This window comes from Triplophysa rosa, linkage group LG10 (assembly GCF_024868665.1).
Source record: "Triplophysa rosa linkage group LG10, Trosa_1v2, whole genome shotgun sequence".
NCBI lineage: Eukaryota > Metazoa > Chordata > Actinopteri > Cypriniformes > Nemacheilidae > Triplophysa > Triplophysa rosa.
The window spans coordinates 421855-427855 of record NC_079899.1 but is presented as its reverse complement, the minus strand read 5'-3'; positions in this window follow the sequence as shown (position 1 = coordinate 427855).

Genomic DNA, 6001 nt, shown 5'->3' with positions numbered 1-6001 from the left:
ACTGTAACCTCCGTTCCCTTCAGTCGGTCTCTCGACGTTGTGTTGAGAGACAGACTGGGGTTTGATCTTGAGAACCTATCATCTCCGAGAGGAATTTAAAACGCCAATGGGCTTTGGTGAATGGCACACGCACGCCATTCCCCGCCCCATGCATACGCGTATAAAAGGGAGGTGGCAGCGGCCATTCACTCACCCTTTGGGCTGAGGAACCTGAGAGACATCTCCCGGTCGCTGCAGCGGGTCGGCGAAGCGTTGTGGCATGAAGACACAACGTCTCGTTCCCTCCATCAGGGAACGGAGGTTACAGTCATAACCGAGACGTTCCCCTTCAGTCGGTCTCTCGACGTTGTGTTGAGAGACAGACTGGGGACCTATCTTTACACGCCACGGCGCTGAGCCATATCACGACTTCAAGCGGAGCAACACTGACTAGACTAGCGAGTCACAAGTTAGCGCTACTGCGAGACGTAATCTTCCAGTGGAATAAGTACTTAGTAGCATACCCTGAGAGGCTCGTACCGATGGCCGTCACAGACGGTGGTGTTCACCTCTATTAGTGAGACGCCGCCCAGCGCCATAAGGAACACTGGGGAAACACTGCTCTCCTCGTTGAAGAGTGTGTTACGGAGGCCATATCCTACCACAAGGGGAGGTTACATGTGGAGACACCAACATGGTCTCACCGGTGGGGAGAACAACATGTGAAAAAATGCATCAGCCCGAGTAAGGGGGAAAGAACCCAGGTGGGGTAGCCCACCGGAGGGGAGGTCACAGGTTCACCAACAGGGGAACAAAGAGTGATGAATTCAACATACGGGATGACCCTGCAGGGGAGTCACTACATATGGGGCAACAGTCCGAGTATAGGGGTCCACCTGAGCAGGGCGACTCTACCAGTACTGGACTTGGTTCTAACAGACCGTTCCGCCCGGTCTGTTACCACAATTGCCAATGCTTAGTGATGGATATCCATGGCGCCAGCAAGAGTGCCATCTTCATCGTCAGATGAGAAAGACTAGCGTCTCTGAGGGGCTTGAAAGGCTGTACAAAGGCCCTGTAGGACCACATTAAGGTCCCAAGAGGGTACGGAGCACGGTCGAGGTGGATTCATCCTTCTTGCGCCCCTAAGGAACCTGGTGACCAGGTCATGTTGGCCGAAGGACTTACCCTCCATGAGATCGTGATGAACGGCAATAGTGGCTACATACAGTTTTAGCGTGGACGGGGAGAGGTTGCTCTCGAGTCTCCTGTAGGAAGGCCAAAGCTGACCTGATCGGGCAACTCCGTGGGTTCTCCCCTTGGGAAGAACACCAGGACGAGAAGAAACGCCACTTATAAGGGTATAAACCTAGTGGCGTGGGCTCTAGCCTGCAGGACGGTCTCTGCCGGCGGCAAGCCACTCAAGGTCTCCTCGTCCCGTCCAGGGGCCAGACGTGGATATTCCAGAGGCCTGGCTTGGGGTGCCAGACCATGCCCTTCCCCTGCGACAGAAGGTCCTTCGTCAGGGGAATCGGTCAGGGGGGAACTGCCACCAGGTCTGAGAACCAAGTCTGGTTGGGCCAGTAAGGCGCAACTAACAGTTCTTGGTGTCCATCTTCCCTGACCTTGCACAGGACCTGTGCAAGGAGGCTCACTGGGGGAAGGCGTACTTCCGCTTCCGCCAGCTGTGTGCTAAGGCATCCATGTCGCCATTCTCCGCGAGGTGTCCCCTGACGAGAGAGTGCATTGGCTGTCTGGTTTAGGTCACCTGGGATGAAGGTGGCTCGCAGGGACTTGATCACCTGCTGACTCCAGAGGTGGAGGTGTCGGGCGAGTCGTGACATCTGCCGTGAGTGTATGCCCCCTTGGTGATTGATGTACCGACCGGACTAGCACGTGTTTGTCCTGCACGTGGGGTTGGAACCTTCTCAGTGCCAAGAGGACAGCCAACAACTCTAGGCAGTTGATGTTCCACTGCGTGCCTGTTGCACACGGCACCCCACCCCTGCAGGGAGGCATCTGTCATAACCATGACACGCCTTGAACCTAGGGGTGAGGGTGCGAAGGCACTAAGGCGTCACCATAATGCTCCTGGTGCCGGTGTGCCACACTCTCCAAGGAACACGACCCTGAAGCCAGTGCTGAAGCGGTCGCATGTGCATCAAGCCGAGAGGGATAACCACTGTCGAGGACGCCATGTGCCCCAGGAGCCTCTGAAAATGTTTCAGTGGGACCGCTGATGTCCGACTAAGTTCAGCACCGACTGTGCGCGCTCGCTGGTGAGACGCGCTGACATATGGACAGAGTCTAGTTCCATACCGGGATAAGAGGAGCTCTGAGCTGGGGAGAGCTTGCTCTGCTCGTGGTTGACCCGAAGACCCAGACGGTCTAGGTGCCGGAGCACGAGGTCCCTGTGCATACACAACACATCTCGCGAGTGTGCCAAGATAAGCCAGTCGTCGAGATAGTTGAGTATCCGCACACCTTGCTCCCTGATGGGAGCTAAGGCAGCCTTTATGAGTTTGGTAAAAACCCGTGGAGACAGGGCCAGACCGAAGGGCAGGACCTTGTACTGATATGCTTATCCCTCGAACGCGAACCGTAGGAACGGCCGGTGTCGGGGGAGGATGGAGACGTGGAAGTATGCGTCCTTCAGGTCGATTGCCACAAACCAGTCTTGGTGATGAACCGACGTCAAGATGAGCTTCTGCGTCAGCATCTTAAACGGCAGCTTGTGTAGGTGCTTGTTCAGGGAGCGCAGATCCAAAATAGGGCGCAGCCCCACACTTTTCTTGGGCACTGTGAAATACGGCTGTAAAACCCGGAAGACATCTTGGTTAGAGGGACAGTTCGATCGCACCTTTCGCCAGAAGCCTCAGCCCGAAGCCCGGGAGCATTCTCCCCTCGACCGAGGTGTGGAGAATGCCCCGAAACCTGGGCCAGCGCCAGGCGAACTGCTGATCGTCCTTTCTAGCCAGCGTGGCAGGCTGGTGCGCTCATGTCAAGCGCCCAAGTACTGTGACAGTGGAACCAGAGGGACGATCTGCTTCACTGTGCCGTGGGGGGTGGTTCGGTGGCTGACAGAGCGGTCACCTCACACAGGGCGGAACCCGGTGAGGTTGATGGCTCTGCTGACTTACCTGCCTGGTGTTACCGCCGGCCAACGCAACGTCAAGTAGAGATTGCAGAAGGCAGCGAGAAGTTGTGTCGCCCGACGCACCGTCGTATTGAGAGTGCTGCAGGGAAGCCCGGAGAGAGAAGTTCTTTTAAGAGAGAGTGGGCGACCGGCCCTAAAAAGGGCCCGGTTTGGGTGGGGGACGTGGCAAGTGGCATCCCACTTCGACCCGCCGGCGATGACCTGGCCGGGGGGTTCGGGCCTGTTGTTACTCTCAATCCCCATGGCTCATCCCGTCAGGGCCACTCTGTCTCCTAGCTGGATTCCCAACAGGGTAGAAGCCCTCTCCCGCAGGGCTCTGCATCTCTGGCCCCAGTACCTCAGGGGCCACCACGGGGGGGCGGGGCTGCTAGGGGGCAGGCTGCACTCGGGACCTCGACGACCAATAGGTGGCCGGGTCACGGCCTCCACGATGTCACCACACAGCCCCGCTTGAGAGATGGGCGCATCTAGAAGGCGAGCCTTCTGAGCGTCACTACGCAAGCTTGAGCCACAGATGTCTCCCTTGGACCACTATCATGGACATCGTCCGACCCAGAGCGCCCGCTATTACCTTTGTCGTGCGAGGCCGGTGGCGCTGCGAAGCCGGTGGGGGTGTGCAGCCGGGTCAGTCTTCCCATCAACCGGATCCCAATGCTTTGACTTTTGACCTGATGGGTTGCCATAGCATTATGAACCCGATAGACCACCATAGCACGGAGGGTGGAGTCAGTTTAATCCACAGCATCGTAAGTCTTCGACGCGAGTGTCAAAGAGCTTACATGCCCTGGAAGGGAACCTTGGTCGACCCCCCCAAGTGGCAGCGTCTCCACCTGGGGGACTTCGACATGTCCCTTATCTGCCCCACCGTCCAGGGAAGTAACAGATCCTGAGCCCGCAAACTGCATATTCCACGTCTTTGTGAGCTCCTCATGCACCTCCAGGGAAAGCACGGCCGTCATCTCTGCGTTGCCTCGTCTTGAGCTCGACCGCCCAGGAGCGGGAGCTCCAAGGGGTCTCCGCATCCAATGCCAGGAGGTAGTTGTAATACAGTTAAAAGTAGGGAAGGAAGGAGGCGGGAACCGGCGAACATTCAAAAACTTTTATAAAATAAACAAACAATAACACGGAAATAAAAGGCCGGCAGACACCTCACGGTCGACTGCCGGCCACAAGAACATAAATACAAACTTAACACATGTCCGGGCCTGGTCCTCTCTCATCGTGCCTTCCTGTGCTTGCTGGAACCACAACATGCAATACAGGTGTCGTGCCTGTCGGACTCGGGATGAGTCTGTCATACCCAAGAACACAGCTGCGAGACATGCCCGAAGACTGTGAGAGGAAATTTGCTCTTTTAGAAATATCTGCGGCTCGCTGCCGAGACGCCCAGGGGAAGTCTGCCACCAAGAGTGAGAAATTCACTGCTTCGCGTCGTAAATCCAGCAGTTGGAAGAAATCTCGAAGAGATGGAGCTCTTGACATGTACGTCATGCAGGTTCTGAAGAACAAAAGATGAGTGAATGGCCGCCGCCACCTCGCTTTTATACCCGTATGCACAGGGCGGGGACTGGCATGCGTGTGCCATTTGCCAAAGCCCATTGGCATTTTAAATTCCTCTCGGAGATGATAGGTTCTCAAGATCAAACCCCAGTCTGTCTCTCAACACAACGTCGAGACACCGACTGAAGGGGAACTGTTTGATATAACACTTCTAAACTCAACTCAACTTTATTTATATAGCGCTTTTACAATTTTCATTGTTACAAAGCAGCTGTACATGAGACACATTGACTACAAGCAAAACAATCAAAGTTGTACCTGCAAAAACAAGAAAAGGTTGAAAACACAGAAGACAGACACACCCACACACAAAACACTCCACACACACAACACGCACACACACCAACACACACAGACACAGAGACACACACACACACGTACGTACACAGACAAGTACGCACACACACACACGCTCAGTGAGAGCACACATTTAGGATAAAGGAGAGAGAAGCACAGGTCAAATATAACACAGATAATAAATTCCTATATGCAATATTAATTAAGTAAAACTTTAAGATTCTAAAGCAGCCCCCCGGTCAGGCAGATAGTGCAAAAACAGTATGCAAACGGTGGCGAGGAACCCAAAACTCTAATCGAGAAAAAAAACCTCAGGAGAACCCAGGCCCAACCAGGGGATTCCAGTTCCCCTCTGGCAAAAGCTGCTGCCTCTGCACAAGCTCCAGAGAACTTGCACAACAAGGCTAAATAAAATAAATAAACTTAATAATAAAATAGATTGTAGTTTAAGATTATCATTAATAATCTAATAGCATTTGAAGTTTTGTGGTGAAGACATGTCAAGAGACCGCGTCCTTCTTTATCCAGCTCTATCATCTCAGCTCTTGTCAGGTCCCCACTTCCCATTCTCCACTCTACCATCAGGTCAGGCCATGAACTGCATCCTGCTCGCTGTGGTAACCTTGGAACAATGAGACAAGACTGGCTGAGAGTAGAGTACTGTTCTGTACTCTTTGATGCAACAAGTACATCAGTTGTGTTAACATCAGTTGTGTTAACACTTAAGATACAGAACTTTCAAAGTCACTAACAGTGTTCTACAGATGAAAGTCACACAGGTTTTTAATATCATGAATCAATTTGTAGTTTTTTTAACACCAAAAGAGGCATTTGCGCTGGCACAAATAAATTAAAAAAAATCTCTATATTTGCAATGTTATTTTTACAATAAGAAAACAAAATTTGACCGTTTTTTTCCCTGTGTATTACATTTCAACCTTCCTCTGCTTTGTTTGTGGCCATCAAACTAAAGTATGACACGAACACATATAAATAGACAGAGAACAT